This window comes from Lemur catta, chromosome 2 (genome assembly GCF_020740605.2).
Source record: "Lemur catta isolate mLemCat1 chromosome 2, mLemCat1.pri, whole genome shotgun sequence".
NCBI lineage: Eukaryota > Metazoa > Chordata > Mammalia > Primates > Lemuridae > Lemur > Lemur catta.
Window position 1 is genome coordinate 36,139,137 of NC_059129.1, and position 17,056 is coordinate 36,156,192.

At 53.7% G+C, this 17,056-nt stretch overlaps 4 non-coding genes and 3 pseudogenes across 4 annotated transcripts; all 7 read right to left on the reverse strand.

Annotated features, from left to right (window-relative positions):
* Window positions 1-358: 358 nt before the first annotated feature.
* On the reverse strand, window positions 359-477 carry LOC123633752. Its single transcript, XR_006733759.1, has one exon. It is a non-coding gene; the product is annotated as a 5S ribosomal RNA (ribosomal RNA).
* Window positions 478-3,947: 3,470 nt separating this feature from the next.
* LOC123633543 lies at window positions 3,948-4,079 on the reverse strand (annotated as a pseudogene).
* A 1,195-nt stretch (window positions 4,080-5,274) lies between these two features.
* LOC123633764 lies at window positions 5,275-5,393 on the reverse strand. Its single transcript, XR_006733770.1, has one exon. It is a non-coding gene; the product is annotated as a 5S ribosomal RNA (ribosomal RNA).
* A 3,470-nt stretch (window positions 5,394-8,863) lies between these two features.
* Window positions 8,864-8,996, reverse strand: LOC123633564 (annotated as a pseudogene).
* A 1,195-nt stretch (window positions 8,997-10,191) lies between these two features.
* LOC123633776 lies at window positions 10,192-10,310 on the reverse strand. The gene has a single exon (XR_006733781.1). It is a non-coding gene; the product is annotated as a 5S ribosomal RNA (ribosomal RNA).
* A 3,473-nt stretch (window positions 10,311-13,783) lies between these two features.
* LOC123633544 lies at window positions 13,784-13,915 on the reverse strand (annotated as a pseudogene).
* A 1,204-nt stretch (window positions 13,916-15,119) lies between these two features.
* On the reverse strand, window positions 15,120-15,238 carry LOC123633788. The gene has a single exon (XR_006733789.1). It is a non-coding gene; the product is annotated as a 5S ribosomal RNA (ribosomal RNA).
* Between the last annotated feature and the right edge of the window lie 1,818 nt (window positions 15,239-17,056).

Consider the following 17,056-nt stretch of genomic DNA (forward strand, 5'->3'; position numbering starts at 1 on the left):
GATGTCCCGGAGTGCGGGGCGGGGCCGGAGAAGAGACCCAGCGGCACTTAGGGATCCCGCCGCCCGGCCCGGCCCCGTGTGGGGCCCAGGGCTGGGGCTCGGCTGCCGGCCGAACGGAAGGGCTGGGACGCTCTGCTGCTGCCGCTGCCGCCGCCGCCGACGCCGCCGCCGCCGCCGCCGCCTGGCGGTGCTGCTGCAGCGGGGGAGAGGGGAGGAAGGCCCGGGCGGGGGCAGCGGGCCGCGCCGGGGGGCCGGGGGCCGAGCGCGAAAGGGGGGGCGGGCGCGGAGCGCGGGGGGCCCCCCACCCCCCCCCCCCGACCCCCCACGGGCCGGCGGGCGGGACAAAAGAAGAGGCAAAAGCCTACAGCACCCGGTATTCCCAGGCGGTCTCCCATCCAAGTACTAACCAGGCCCGACCCTGCTTAGCTTCCGAGATCAGACGAGATCGGGCGCGTTCAGGGTGGTATGGCCGTAGACGGCGGCGGCCGGCCCCGGACGCCTCAAGAGGCCGAGCTGCTGCGACGTGGCCCTCCGGGCCCAGCGCCCCGACCCCCACCCCCGACACCCCCGCGCCGTCCTGCAGCCCCGTAGCCTTCAAAGCCTTGCTCGGCAGCTGCTACACAGCACAGAAGCAACACTTTGCCGCAGACACATATACAAATCACAGCAAAAATCAAAGACTCAATAGGACATCTCTTCAAAGCACGGAGGACACAAACGGGAGGACAACGTGTGACTTGTCAGATTCTACAGACGGCAGGAGCCCACATGAAGGCTCAGGGAAATATTCCAAAGGAGTGGGACATGGCTCCGAGCTCCCCGGACATGAGCAGACTGGCTTCGGCTGACAGCAGCTCTTAGATTGTCACAGTGGAGCCAGGAAAGTAGAAAGTTCCTTCCTCGCCTTTCCTGCTTGGCGCAGTAGCAAGTAGTCCACGGTGATACGGTGAATGGATACGATTATTCTGTGGCATCACGCAAAGAGCGAATGCTGTGGGTGTCTTTGAGAACTGGGAATTTGGGTGTGAGAGAAAGAGGTGAAATCGATAAAGTATAGAGTAAAAAGCCTCTAATTTCTCAGTTTCCATTTGGATTCTCAGTGTAAGCTCAATGTATTTTTCTTTAGTTTTTTAATCTAATTCTATTTTATTGTTTAGTTTTTAGTTGTTTCCCATGGAAAGTGCTGAGAAATAGGTGCAAACTCAACAGCAGTGCATTTCACCAGCATCTAGGTCGTGGTCTCCACAAACCATTGTTATTAAACGGTCCTAAGACTTACTGGAGACATAGGCTGACTTCAAGTCTGGGGCGGGAAATGGACGCTTCTTATGCTGGGAAGCGTGGATGCTATGACATCCAACAGGACGAGGGTCACGTCAAAAGACACAGGAACCAGAATGAGTAGACTCCCGTTTGCCAAACACAGGACAGTCTGATCACCAGTAAGTATAATAATTGCAAGATATCGAAACACATTAAATATGCTTAAATCCACGATTACACCCCTCACAGCGGCAAAACTGACTCGGGTCACTGTGGACAGCGGTAGGAAACAAAGGGAAATGGTGACAGCCGGGGCCGCCCCCAACTAGTTGGGATGTGTGGACACTCTTTCAAAAGACATCTCAACCCATCACCATGTATGCACTGTATTTGCACTGGATTCAAAGAAACTGAAGTGAGTGTATGTGTCTCAGGGAAACGCAGACATCGAGTACTTGCTGTTATCTCTAATACGGTTAAATGTTTAGATGGAATAATGTGGCTGTGATTACACTGAAAAAGGAAAGAAAGCCTCCACCTTTGATAGAAACATATTGACCCTTTATCGATGGAGGGATATTACTAAGGGGATCATGAACTTAAGGTAGGAGGGGTATAAAAGAAACAAGATCTGGCTGGCCAAGGGTTGGTGATTTCTTGAGTCAGGGTAGTGAGTATGTATTCTACTATTCTGTCTGTTTTTGTTTCTATTTCAAATTTCCCATAATAAAAAGTGTCAAAAGATACCACGAAGAGGGTAAAAAACAAGCCGCAAACAGGACAAGGCATCTGTAGCGCATATACTTGGCAAGATATTACTATTACAGAATATCTATGTGTAATATGCTTCATACGCATTTGGCACTGTATCCTCACTATTAATCAGGGAAATAGGAAATAAACATTGAAGCAAGGTGTAGTTTCAAACTCACCAGATTGAGGAAACTTAAAAAACCGATCGCTGTGTTGGCTGGGAGGAAAACTCTTACCCACACCCTGCTGATACGGGAGGTGAAGTGATAGAACCATTTGGAAAACAATGTAGCATAAATGGATATGAATCCACACTGGCGTCATTCAGGAGCAAGCGTATTCTCTGAGGAGCACGTACCAGAGAGAAGATAGGGCACGTGTGACCAGGAATCGTCTAGGGTAATACTCACGGGAGCCCTGTGTACACGGACCTAGTCAAAGATCGGATAAAGATATTTCGATTGCTTCGTGCAGTGCCATTCTATAGCAGTGCTGATGAACTGCAGCTTCCTGTGTCAGCAAGGAGTATTCCCCAAACAGAAGGTTTCCCCTGGCACACAAGTTACCCAGAATGCATCCACAATGGTTCCACATGTATTATATAAACTGTGAAAATAACAAACTACCTCAATGAGACAGTCCTATAACAGAGAGCAAAAACTTTAAAAGGAAAAGCAAGCAAAATGCTGACAGTCGAGATGGGATTTGTTGGGGAGAAGTGTTTCTTTGGTTGCATGCCTTCAGGAAAAGATACACAGCGGCTTGCGACCTATGAATAAACTCCCAGTTTTATAAGGTGAGTGGTAGAGTTTTGGTACAGTTAACTCGATTTAATCTAATAATAATAATAATAATTATTATTATTATTATTATTATTCTTCAACATGTCCATTTCCCTAATTAAAAGAAAAGGAGAAAGAAACAGATTGTAAGTTTCTAGTTATAAACCCTGTTTAAATTTGATTATTTATTAATTTGGGGGAAATGATTAGTTTGGGGGCTCTGTGTCCATCTATCGAGGAATACAGTATAGCCTCTCCATCGATTTGGGCCATCATTTATGTTTGTTACTAAGTTTTCCATCTAAGTTGGCACGTTTTTCCCGTAGGTGCTGTGTAGATTCTCTGTGACTTTGACTGTGATCCTTTTTAAAAATTGCATTCATTATTGTGTATTTGCTAGGAAATAAGAAATATCGAAACTATCGATTGAACGTTGATTTCATGTAGAGCTGTCTTGCGGGACTCACCTAGGCTTTCTACAGGTCTCCCATGCCTAGGGGCAAACAGTGTATTTTGAGAACCGTAGGAGGTGAGGACAATGAACGAGGTGATTTTTCCTTTCCCACCTATTATTAGTGTTTTCCCTTGTTTTAGTGTGTATTTTAGAGCGTCTGTTGCAGTATTGACCAGAAGAATCTCATTATCAACACCCTGGTCTTGCTCGTGACTTTCCAAAGAATGTTTTTACTTCTGAATCCTTAAGACTATTTTCTAAGGATTTAGACTTTTGAAAAGAGTTTCCAGATGTCTTCTCTTCTGGATTCTTAAATTATTTTATCGTGAACGAATGGCCAACTGTTCAGATTCTATTCTTCTGCATATATGGATAGGATCAAATTTCTCCTCTCATAGGGTAACGTGGTCGTCTACTTGGACAACCTTAGAATTTGTCCTGAATTCAGAGCCGGTCCGTCAGAAGTTCCGGAGGCCCGGACCTGCGGCAGGTGTCTGAGGGGCGACAGCCTCGGGGACTGAGCCTCCACATGTCAAACCTGACCCTCTCTCCAGGGGCCACGGGACAGGGTCCGGGCCGGCCGGGGGCGGGAGCCGGGGCGGGCGCGGAGGGCGGAGGGGCCCCGGGCCACCCCACCCCACCCCACCCCCGTTTCCAGCCCAGGGGGGTGGGACAGAAAAAGAGGCACAGCAAAAAGCCTAGGGCACCCGGTATTCCCAGGCGGTCTCCCATGCAAGTACTAACCGGGCCCGACCCTGCTTAGCTCCCGAGATCAGAGGGAATCGGGCGGGCGGGCGCGTTGCGTTCGGGGTGGTATGGCCACAGAGGCCGGCGGCCGCCCCCGGACGCCTCAAGAGGCCGAGCTGCTGCTACGCGTCCCTCCCTGCCCAGTCGGGTCCCTCCCGCCGCCCTGGCCCTTCGCTAGCCCACCTGCCCCTATGGGGGGGCGGGCGCAGGCGGAGCCTGACGGGTCTCGCGCGCACCCCCCTGCCCCACCCGAACCGCGGACGCACCGCCGTCGCACATCCCAAGGAGCAGACCCACGGGCACGCGCGCAGGGACAGACTTCCACGCGTGGGGGCGGAGGGCCAGAGCCCGAGAGTGCGCGCGAGAGGGCCCTCCGCCGCCTCGCGCCAGGGCACGGCGGGGAGGGGCTTGCGGGCAGGGCCAGGACAAGGAGGCAGGGCCGTGGCTGCCGCTGGTCCTTCACCCGGAGGTCCTGAAGACGTGCAGTGTCCCCCCCACCGCGCCACCCCACCCCCGTCTGGGGAGGACCGTTCTGCCCCGATTCCCGTCAGGGCCTGCGTGTGGCAGCAGGCCCCGCGCGGGGGCGGGGCCGGGGGCGGGGGGCGGGGGGGCCAGAGCCGGCTATCCTGTTGCACCGTGGGGTGGGGTTTGGGGTGGGTTGCCACGGGTCGGGGGGCCGGTGGGTCGTTTGGGTTTGGGTGGGAGTGCTCCGCGTGTGTCCTCTCTGCCCGGGTGGCCGGCGACTTGCCCTGTGCGGTGCGCCGGTGTGTCTCTCGGGAGCCCCGGCGGCGGCGAGGAGCCCGCCCGGCGTGAGGCCCGGGCCCGAGGCCCGGGTGTGCGGCGGAGAGGAAGTCCACGGTGGGCTGGGGGTCCGGGGGCCCAGGGCACGGTTTGCCGCCGTGGGCTGTCCCGCGCCGGGTGCAGGGGATGTCCCGGAGTGCGGGGCGGGGCCGGAGAAGAGACCCAGCGGCACTTAGGGATCCCGCCGCCCGGCCCGGCCCCGTGTGGGGCCCAGGGCTGGGGCTCGGCTGCCGGCCGAACGGAAGGGCTGGGACGCTCTGCTGCTGCCGCTGCCGCCGCCGCCGCCGCCGCCGCCGCCGCCTGGCGGTGCTGCTGCAGCGGGGGAGAGGGGAGGAAGGCCCGGGCGGGGGCAGCGGGCCGCGCCGGGGGGCCGGGGGCCGAGCGCGAAAGGGGGGGCGGGCGCGGAGCGCGGGGGGCCCCCCCACCCCCCCCGACCCCCCACGGGCCGGCGGGCGGGACAAAAGAAGAGGCAAAAGCCTACAGCACCCGGTATTCCCAGGCGGTCTCCCATCCAAGTACTAACCAGGCCCGACCCTGCTTAGCTTCCGAGATCAGACGAGATCGGGCGCGTTCAGGGTGGTATGGCCGTAGACGGCGGCGGCCGGCCCCGGACGCCTCAAGAGGCCGAGCTGCTGCGACGTGGCCCTCCGGGCCCAGCGCCCCGACCCCCACCCCCGACACCCCCGCGCCGTCCTGCAGCCCCGTAGCCTTCAAAGCCTTGCTCGGCAGCTGCTACACAGCACAGAAGCAACACTTTGCCGCAGACACATATACAAATCACAGCAAAAATCAAAGACTCAATAGGACATCTCTTCAAAGCACGGAGGACACAAACGGGAGGACAACGTGTGACTTGTCAGATTCTACAGACGGCAGGAGCCCACATGAAGGCTCAGGGAAATATTCCAAAGGAGTGGGACATGGCTCCGAGCTCCCCGGACATGAGCAGACTGGCTTCGGCTGACAGCAGCTCTTAGATTGTCACAGTGGAGCCAGGAAAGTAGAAAGTTCCTTCCTCGCCTTTCCTGCTTGGCGCAGTAGCAAGTAGTCCACGGTGATACGGTGAATGGATACGATTATTCTGTGGCATCACGCAAAGAGCGAATGCTGTGGGTGTCTTTGAGAACTGGGAATTTGGGTGTGAGAGAAAGAGGTGAAATCGATAAAGTATAGAGTAAAAAGCCTCTAATTTCTCAGTTTCCATTTGGATACTCAGTGTAAGCTCAATGTATTTTTCTTTAGTTTTTTAATCTAATTCTATTTTATTGTTTAGTTTTTAGTTGTTTCCCATGGAAAGTGCTGAGAAATAGGTGCAAACTCAACAGCAGTGCATTTCACCAGCATCTAGGTCGTGGTCTCCACAAACCATTGTTATTAAACGGTCCTAAGACTTACTGGAGACATAGGCTGACTTCAAGTCTGGGGCGGGAAATGGACGCTTCTTATGCTGGGAAGCGTGGATGCTATGACATCCAACAGGACGAGGGTCACGTCAAAAGACACAGGAACCAGAATGAGTAGACTCCCGTTTGCCAAACACAGGACAGTCTGATCACCAGTAAGTATAATAATTGCAAGATATCGAAACACATTAAATATGCTTAAATCCACGATTACACCCCTCACAGCGGCAAAACTGACTCGGGTCACTGTGGACAGCGGTAGGAAACAAAGGGAAATGGTGACAGCCGGGGCCGCCCCCAACTAGTTGGGATGTGTGGACACTCTTTCAAAAGACATCTCAACCCATCACCATGTATGCACTGTATTTGCACTGGATTCAAAGAAACTGAAGTGAGTGTATGTGTCTCAGGGAAACGCAGACATCGAGTACTTGCTGTTATCTCTAATACGGTTAAATGTTTAGATGGAATAATGTGGCTGTGATTACACTGAAAAAGGAAAGAAAGCCTCCACCTTTGATAGAAACATATTGACCCTTTATCGATGGAGGGATATTACTAAGGGGATCATGAACTTAAGGTAGGAGGGGTATAAAAGAAACAAGATCTGGCTGGCCAAGGGTTGGTGATTTCTTGAGTCAGGGTAGTGAGTATGTATTCTACTATTCTGTCTGTTTTTGTTTCTATTTCAAATTTCCCATAATAAAAAGTGTCAAAAGATACCACGAAGAGGGTAAAAAACAAGCCGCAAACAGGACAAGGCATCTGTAGCGCATATACTTGGCAAGATATTACTATTACAGAATATCTATGTGTAATATGCTTCATACGCATTTGGCACTGTATCCTCACTATTAATCAGGGAAATAGGAAATAAACATTGAAGCAAGGTGTAGTTTCAAACTCACCAGATTGAGGAAACTTAAAAAACCGATCGCTGTGTTGGCTGGGAGGAAAACTCTTACCCACACCCTGCTGATACGGGAGGTGAAGTGATAGAACCATTTGGAAAACAATGTAGCATAAATGGATATGAATCCACACTGGCGTCATTCAGGAGCAAGCGTATTCTCTGAGGAGCACGTACCAGAGAGAAGATAGGGCACGTGTGACCAGGAATCGTCTAGGGTAATACTCACGGGAGCCCTGTGTACACGGACCTAGTCAAAGATCGGATAAAGATATTTCGATTGCTTCGTGCAGTGCCATTCTATAGCAGTGCTGATGAACTGCAGCTTCCTGTGTCAGCAAGGAGTATTCCCCAAACAGAAGGTTTCCCCTGGCACACAAGTTACCCAGAATGCATCCACAATGGTTCCACATGTATTATATAAACTGTGAAAATAACAAACTACCTCAATGAGACAGTCCTATAACAGAGAGCAAAAACTTTAAAAGGAAAAGCAAGCAAAATGCTGACAGTCGAGATGGGATTTGTTGGGGAGAAGTGTTTCTTTGGTTGCATGCCTTCAGGAAAAGATACACAGCGGCTTGTGACCTATGAATAAACTCCCAGTTTTATAAGGTGAGTGGTAGAGTTTTGGTACAGTTAACTCGATTTAATCTAATAATAATAATAATAATAATAATTATTATTATTATTATTCTTCAACATGTCCATTTCCCTAATTAAAAGAAAAGGAGAAAGAAACAGATTGTAAGTTTCTAGTTATAAACCCTGTTTAAATTTGATTATTTATTAATTTGGGGGAAATGATTAGTTTGGGGGCTCTGTGTCCATCTATCGAGGAATACAGTATAGCCTCTCCATCGATTTGGGCCATCATTTATGTTTGTTACTAAGTTTTCCATCTAAGTTGGCACGTTTTTCCCGTAGGTGCTGTGTAGATTCTCTGTGACTTTGACTGTGATCCTTTTTAAAAATTGCATTCATTATTGTGTATTTGCTAGGAAATAAGAAATATCGAAACTATCGATTGAACGTTGATTTCATGTAGAGCTGTCTTGCGGGACTCACCTAGGCTTTCTACAGGTCTCCCATGCCTAGGGGCAAACAGTGTATTTTGAGAACCGTAGGAGGTGAGGACAATGAACGAGGTGATTTTTCCTTTCCCACCTATTATTAGTGTTTTCCCTTGTTTTAGTGTGTATTTTAGAGCGTCTGTTGCAGTATTGACCAGAAGAATCTCATTATCAACACCCTGGTCTTGCTCGTGACTTTCCAAAGAATGTTTTTACTTCTGAATCCTTAAGACTATTTTCTAAGGATTTAGACTTTTGAAAAGAGTTTCCAGATGTCTTCTCTTCTGGATTCTTAAATTATTTTATCGTGAACGAATGGCCAACTGTTCAGATTCTATTCTTCTGCATATATGGATAGGATCAAATTTCTCCTCTCATAGGGTAACGTGGTCGTCTACTTGGACAACCTTAGAATTTGTCCTGAATTCAGAGCCGGTCCGTCAGAAGTTCCGGAGGCCCGGACCTGCGGCAGGTGTCTGAGGGGCGACAGCCTCGGGGACTGAGCCTCCACATGTCAAACCTGACCCTCTCTCCAGGGGCCACGGGACAGGGTCCGGGCCGGCCGGGGGCGGGAGCCGGGGCGGGCGCGGAGGGCGGAGGGGCCCCGGGCCACCCCACCCCACCCCACCCCCGTTTCCAGCCCAGGGGGGTGGGACAGAAAAAGAGGCACACCAAAAAGCCTAGGGCACCCGGTATTCCCAGGCGGTCTCCCATGCAAGTACTAACCGGGCCCGACCCTGCTTAGCTCCCGAGATCAGAGGGAATCGGGCGGGCGGGCGCGTTGCGTTCGGGGGTGGTATGGCCACAGAGGCCGGCGGCCGCCCCCGGACGCCTCAAGAGGCCGAGCTGCTGCTACGCGTCCCTCCCTGCCCAGTCGGGTCCCTCCCGCCGCCCTGGCCCTTCGCTAGCCCACCTGCCCCTATGGGGGGGCGGGCGCAGGCGGAGCCTGACGGGTCTCGCGCGCACCCCCCTGCCCCACCCGAACCGCGGAGGCACCGCCGTCGCACATCCCAAGGAGCAGACCCACGGGCACGCGCGCAGGGACAGACTTCCACGCGTGGGGGCGGAGGGCCAGAGCCCGAGAGTGCGCGCGAGAGGGCCCTCCGCCGCCTCGCGCCAGGGCACGGCGGGGAGGGGCTTGCGGGCAGGGCCAGGACAAGGAGGCAGGGCCGTGGCTGCCGCTGGTCCTTCACCCGGAGGTCCTGAAGACGTGCAGTGTCCCCCCCACCGCGCCACCCCACCCCCGTCTGGGGAGGACCGTTCTGCCCCGATTCCCGTCAGGGCCTGCGTGTGGCAGCAGGCCCCGCGCGGGGGCGGGGCCGGGGGCGGGGGGCGGGGGGGCCAGACCCGGCTATCCTGTTGCACCGTGGGGTGGGGTTTGGGGTGGGTTGCCACGGGTCGGGGGGCCGGTGGGTCGTTTGGGTTTGGGTGGGAGTGCTCCGCGTGTGTCCTCTCTGCCCGGGTGGCCGGCGACTTGCCCTGTGCGGTGCGCCGGTGTGTCTCTCGGGAGCCCCGGCGGCGGCGAGGAGCCCGCCCGGCGTGAGGCCCGGGCCCGAGGCCCGGGTGTGCGGCGGAGAGGAAGTCCACGGTGGGCTGGGGGTCCGGGGGCCCAGGGCACGGTTTGCCGCCGTGGGCTGTCCCGCGCCGGGTGCAGGGGATGTCCCGGAGTGCGGGGCGGGGCCGGAGAAGAGACCCAGCGGCACTTAGGGATCCCGCCGCCCGGCCCGGCCCCGTGTGGGGCCCAGGGCTGGGGCTCGGCTGCCGGCCGAACGGAAGGGCTGGGACGCTCTGCTGCTGCCACTGCCGCCGCCGCCGCCGCCGCCGCCGCCGCCTGGCGGTGCTGCTGCAGCGGGGGAGAGGGGAGGAAGGCCCGGGCGGGGGCAGCGGGCCGCGCCGGGGGGCCGGGGGCCGAGCGCGAAAGGGGGGGCGGGCGCGGAGCGCGGGGGGCCCCCCCACCCCCCCCGACCCCCCACGGGCCGGCGGGCGGGACAAAAGAAGAGGCAAAAGCCTACAGCACCCGGTATTCCCAGGCGGTCTCCCATCCAAGTACTAACCAGGCCCGACCCTGCTTAGCTTCCGAGATCAGACGAGATCGGGCGCGTTCAGGGTGGTATGGCCGTAGACGGCGGCGGCCGGCCCCGGACGCCTCAAGAGGCCGAGCTGCTGCGACGTGGCCCTCCGGGCCCAGCGCCCCGACCCCCACCCCCGACACCCCCGCGCCGTCCTGCAGCCCCGTAGCCTTCAAAGCCTTGCTCGGCAGCTGCTACACAGCACAGAAGCAACACTTTGCCGCAGACACATATACAAATCACAGCAAAAATCAAAGACTCAATAGGACATCTCTTCAAAGCACGGAGGACACAAACGGGAGGACAACGTGTGACTTGTCAGATTCTACAGACGGCAGGAGCCCACATGAAGGCTCAGGGAAATATTCCAAAGGAGTGGGACATGGCTCCGAGCTCCCCGGACATGAGCAGACTGGCTTCGGCTGACAGCAGCTCTTAGATTGTCACAGTGGAGCCAGGAAAGTAGAAAGTTCCTTCCTCGCCTTTCCTGCTTGGCGCAGTAGCAAGTAGTCCACGGTGATACGGTGAATGGATACGATTATTCTGTGGCATCACGCAAAGAGCGAATGCTGTGGGTGTCTTTGAGAACTGGGAATTTGGGTGTGAGAGAAAGAGGTGAAATCGATAAAGTATAGAGTAAAAAGCCTCTAATTTCTCAGTTTCCATTTGGATACTCAGTGTAAGCTCAATGTATTTTTCTTTAGTTTTTTAATCTAATTCTATTTTATTGTTTAGTTTTTAGTTGTTTCCCATGGAAAGTGCTGAGAAATAGGTGCAAACTCAACAGCAGTGCATTTCACCAGCATCTAGGTCGTGGTCTCCACAAACCATTGTTATTAAACGGTCCTAAGACTTACTGGAGACATAGGCTGACTTCAAGTCTGGGGTGGGAAATGGACGCTTCTTATGCTGGGAAGCGTGGATGCTATGACATCCAACAGGACGAGGGTCACGTCAAAAGACACAGGAACCAGAATGAGTAGACTCCCGTTTGCCAAACACAGGACAGTCTGATCACCAGTAAGTATAATAATTGCAAGATATCGAAACACATTAAATATGCTTAAATCCACGATTACACCCCTCACAGCGGCAAAACTGACTCGGGTCACTGTGGACAGCGGTAGGAAACAAAGGGAAATGGTGACAGCCGGGGCCGCCCCCAACTAGTTGGGATGTGTGGACACTCTTTCAAAAGACATCTCAACCCATCACCATGTATGCACTGTATTTGCACTGGATTCAAAGAAACTGAAGTGAGTGTATGTGTCTCAGGGAAACGCAGACATCGAGTACTTGCTGTTATCTCTAATACGGTTAAATGTTTAGATGGAATAATGTGGCTGTGATTACACTGAAAAAGGAAAGAAAGCCTCCACCTTTGATAGAAACATATTGACCCTTTATCGATGGAGGGATATTACTAAGGGGATCATGAACTTAAGGTAGGAGGGGTATAAAAGAAACAAGATCTGGCTGGCCAAGGGTTGGTGATTTCTTGAGTCAGGGTAGTGAGTATGTATTCTACTATTCTGTCTGTTTTTGTTTCTATTTCAAATTTCCCATAATAAAAAGTGTCAAAAGATACCACGAAGAGGGTAAAAAACAAGCCGCAAACAGGACAAGGCATCTGTAGCGCATATACTTGGCAAGATATTACTATTACAGAATATCTATGTGTAATATGCTTCATACGCATTTGGCACTGTATCCTCACTATTAATCAGGGAAATAGGAAATAAACAATGAAGCAAGGTGTAGTTTCAAACTCACCAGATTGAGGAAACTTAAAAAACCGATCGCTGTGTTGGCTGGGAGGAAAACTCTTACCCACACCCTGCTGATACGGGAGGTGAAGTGATAGAACCATTTGGAAAACAATGTAGCATAAATGGATATGAATCCACACTGGCGTCATTCAGGAGCAAGCGTATTCTCTGAGGAGCACGTACCAGAGAGAAGATAGGGCACGTGTGACCAGGAATCGTCTAGGGTAATACTCACGGGAGCCCTGTGTACACGGACCTAGTCAAAGATCGGATAAAGATATTTCGATTGCTTCGTGCAGTGCCATTCTATAGCAGTGCTGATGAACTGCAGCTTCCTGTGTCAGCAAGGAGTATTCCCCAAACAGAAGGTTTCCCCTGGCACACAAGTTACCCAGAATGCATCCACAATGGTTCCACATGTATTATATAAACTGTGAAAATAACAAACTACCTCAATGAGACAGTCCTATAACAGAGAGCAAAAACTTTAAAAGGAAAAGCAAGCAAAATGCTGACAGTCGAGATGGGATTTGTTGGGGAGAAGTGTTTCTTTGGTTGCATGCCTTCAGGAAAAGATACACAGCGGCTTGCGACCTATGAATAAACTCCCAGTTTTATAAGGTGAGTGGTAGAGTTTTGGTACAGTTAACTCGATTTAATCTAATAATAATAATAATAATAATAATTATTATTATTATTATTATTCTTCAACATGTCCATTTCCCTAATTAAAAGAAAAGGAGAAAGAAACAGATTGTAAGTTTCTAGTTATAAACCCTGTTTAAATTTGATTATTTATTAATTTGGGGGAAATGATTAGTTTGGGGGCTCTGTGTCCATCTATCGAGGAATACAGTATAGCCTCTCCATCGATTTGGGCCATCATTTATGTTTGTTACTAAGTTTTCCATCTAAGTTGGCACGTTTTTCCCGTAGGTGCTATGTAGATTCTCTGTGACTTTGACTGTGATCCTTTTTAAAAATTGCATTCATTATTGTGTATTTGCTAGGAAATAAGAAATATCGAAACTATCGATTGAACGTTGATTTCATGTAGAGCTGTCTTGCGGGACTCACCTAGGCTTTCTACAGGTCTCCCATGCCTAGGGGCAAACAGTGTATTTTGAGAACCGTAGGAGGTGAGGACAATGAACGAGGTGATTTTTCCTTTCCCACCTATTATTAGTGTTTTCCCTTGTTTTAGTGTGTATTTTAGAGCGTCTGTTGCAGTATTGACCAGAAGAATCTCATTATCAACACCCTGGTCTTGCTCGTGACTTTCCAAAGAATGTTTTTACTTCTGAATCCTTAAGACTATTTTCTAAGGATTTAGACTTTTGAAAAGAGTTTCCAGATGTCTTCTCTTCTGGATTCTTAAATTATTTTATCGTGAACGAATGGCCAACTGTTCAGATTCTATTCTTCTGCATATATGGATAGGATCAAATTTCTCCTCTCATAGGGTAACGTGGTCGTCTACTTGGACAACCTTAGAATTTGTCCTGAATTCAGAGCCGGTCCGTCAGAAGTTCCGGAGGCCCGGACCTGCGGCAGGTGTCTGAGGGGCGACAGCCTCGGGGACTGAGCCTCCACATGTCAAACCTGACCCTCTCTCCAGGGGCCACGGGACAGGGTCCGGGCCGGCCGGGGGCGGGAGCCGGGGCGGGCGCGGAGGGCGGAGGGGCCCCGGGCCACCCCACCCCACCCCACCCCCGTTTCCAGCCCAGGGGGGTGGGACAGAAAAAGAGGCACAGCAAAAAGCCTAGGGCACCCGGTATTCCCAGGCGGTCTCCCATGCAAGTACTAACCGGGCCCGACCCTGCTTAGCTCCCGAGATCAGAGGGAATCGGGCGGGCGGGCGCGTTGCGTTCGGGGTGGTATGGCCACAGAGGCCGGCGGCCGCCCCCGGACGCCTCAAGAGGCCGAGCTGCTGCTACGCGTCCCTCCCTGCCCAGTCGGGTCCCTCCCGCCGCCCTGGCCCTTCGCTAGCCCACCTGCCCCTATGGGGGGGCGGGCGCAGGCGGAGCCTGACGGGTCTCGCGCGCACCCCCCTGCCCCACCCGAACCGCGGAGGCACCGCCGTCGCACATCCCAAGGAGCAGACCCACGGGCACGCGCGCAGGGACAGACTTCCACGCGTGGGGGCGGAGGGCCAGAGCCCGAGAGTGCGCGCGAGAGGGCCCTCCGCCGCCTCGCGCCAGGGCACGGCGGGGAGGGGCTTGCGGGCAGGGCCAGGACAAGGAGGCAGGGCCGTGGCTGCCGCTGGTCCTTCACCCGGAGGTCCTGAAGACGTGCAGTGTCCCCCCCACCGCGCCACCCCCACCCCCGTCTGGGGAGGACCGTTCTGCCCCGATTCCCGTCAGGGCCTGCGTGTGGCAGCAGGCCCCGCGCGGGGGCGGGGCCGGGGGCGGGGGGCGGGGGGGCCAGAGCCGGCTATCCTGTTGCACCGTGGGGTGGGGTTTGGGGTGGGTTGCCACGGGTCGGGGGGCCGGTGGGTCGTTTGGGTTTGGGTGGGAGTGCTCCGCGTGTGTCCTCTCTGCCCGGGTGGCCGGCGACTTGCCCTGTGCGGTGCGCCGGTGTGTCTCTCGGGAGCCCCGGCGGCGGCGAGGAGCCCGCCCGGCGTGAGGCCCGGGCCCGAGGCCCGGGTGTGCGGCGGAGAGGAAGTCCACGGTGGGCTGGGGGTCCGGGGGCCCAGGGCACGGTTTGCCGCCGTGGGCTGTCCCGCGCCGGGTGCAGGGGATGTCCCGGAGTGCGGGGCGGGGCCGGAGAAGAGACCCAGCGGCACTTAGGGATCCCGCCGCCCGGCCCGGCCCCGTGTGGGGCCCAGGGCTGGGGCTCGGCTGCCGGCCGAACGGAAGGGCTGGGACGCTCTGCTGCTGCCGCTGCCGCCGCCGCCGCCGCCGCCGCCGCCGCCGCCGCCTGGCGGTGCTGCTGCAGCGGGGGAGAGGGGAGGAAGGCCCGGGCGGGGGCAGCGGGCCGCGCCGGGGGGCCGGGGGCCGAGCGCGAAAGGGGGGGCGGGCGCGGAGCGCGGGGGGCCCCCCACCCCCCCCCCCGACCCCCCACGGGCCGGCGGGCGGGACAAAAGAAGAGGCAAAAGCCTACAGCACCCGGTATTCCCAGGCGGTCTCCCATCCAAGTACTAACCAGGCCCGACCCTGCTTAGCTTCCGAGATCAGACGAGATCGGGCGCGTTCAGGGTGGTATGGCCGTAGACGGCGACGGCCGGCCCCGGACGCCTCAAGAGGCCGAGCTGCTGCGACGTGGCCCTCCGGGCCCAGCGCCCCGACCCCCACCCCCGACACCCCCGCGCCGTCCTGCAGCCCCGTAGCCTTCAAAGCCTTGCTCGGCAGCTGCTACACAGCACAGAAGCAACACTTTGCCGCAGACACATATACAAATCACAGCAAAAATCAAAGACTCAATAGGACATCTCTTCAAAGCACGGAGGACACAAACGGGAGGACAACGTGTGACTTGTCAGATTCTACAGACGGCAGGAGCCCACATGAAGGCTCAGGGAAATATTCCAAAGGAGTGGGACATGGCTCCGAGCTCCCCGGACATGAGCAGACTGGCTTCGGCTGACAGCAGCTCTTAGATTGTCACAGTGGAGCCAGGAAAGTAGAAAGTTCCTTCCTCGCCTTTCCTGCTTGGCGCAGTAGCAAGTAGTCCACGGTGATACGGTGAATGGATACGATTATTCTGTGGCATCACGCAAAGAGCGAATGCTGTGGGTGTCTTTGAGAACTGGGAATTTGGGTGTGAGAGAAAGAGGTGAAATCGATAAAGTATAGAGTAAAAAGCCTCTAATTTCTCAGTTTCCATTTGGATACTCAGTGTAAGCTCAATGTATTTTTCTTTAGTTTTTTAATCTAATTCTATTTTATTGTTTAGTTTTTAGTTGTTTCCCATGGAAAGTGCTGAGAAATAGGTGCAAACTCAACAGCAGTGCATTTCACCAGCATCTAGGTCGTGGTCTCCACAAACCATTGTTATTAAACGGTCCTAAGACTTACTGGAGACATAGGCTGACTTCAAGTCTGGGGTGGGAAATGGACGCTTCTTATGCTGGGAAGCGTGGATGCTATGACATCCAACAGGACGAGGGTCACGTCAAAAGACACAGGAACCAGAATGAGTAGACTCCCGTTTGCCAAACACAGGACAGTCTGATCACCAGTAAGTATAATAATTGCAAGATATCGAAACACATTAAATATGCTTAAATCCACGATTACACCCCTCACAGCGGCAAAACTGACTCGGGTCACTGTGGACAGCGGTAGGAAACAAAGGGAAATGGTGACAGCCGGGGCCGCCCCCAACTAGTTGGGATGTGTGGACACTCTTTCAAAAGACATCTCAACCCATCACCATGTATGCACTGTATTTGCACTGGATTCAAAGAAACTGAAGTGAGTGTATGTGTCTCAGGGAAACGCAGACATCGAGTACTTGCTGTTATCTCTAATACGGTTAAATGTTTAGATGGAATAATGTGGCTGTGATTACACTGAAAAAGGAAAGAAAGCCTCCACCTTTGATAGAAACATATTGACCCTTTATCGATGGAGGGATATTACTAAGGGGATCATGAACTTAAGGTAGGAGGGGTATAAAAGAAACAAGATCTGGCTGGCCAAGGGTTGGTGATTTCTTGAGTCAGGGTAGTGAGTATGTATTCTACTATTCTGTCTGGTTTTGTTTCTATTTCAAATTTCCCATAATAAAAAGTGTCAAAAGATACCACGAAGAGGGTAAAAAACAAGCCGCAAACAGGACAAGGCATCTGTAGCGCATATACTTGGCAAGATATTACTATTACAGAATATCTATGTGTAATATGCTTCGTACGCATTTGGCACTGTATCCTCACTATTAATCAGGGAAATAGGAAATAAACAATGAAGCAAGGTGTAGTTTCAAACTCACCAGATTGAGGAAACTTAAAAAACCGATCGCTGTGTTGGCTGGGAGGAAAACTCTTACCCACACCCTGCTGATACGGGAGGTGAAGTGATAGAACCATTTG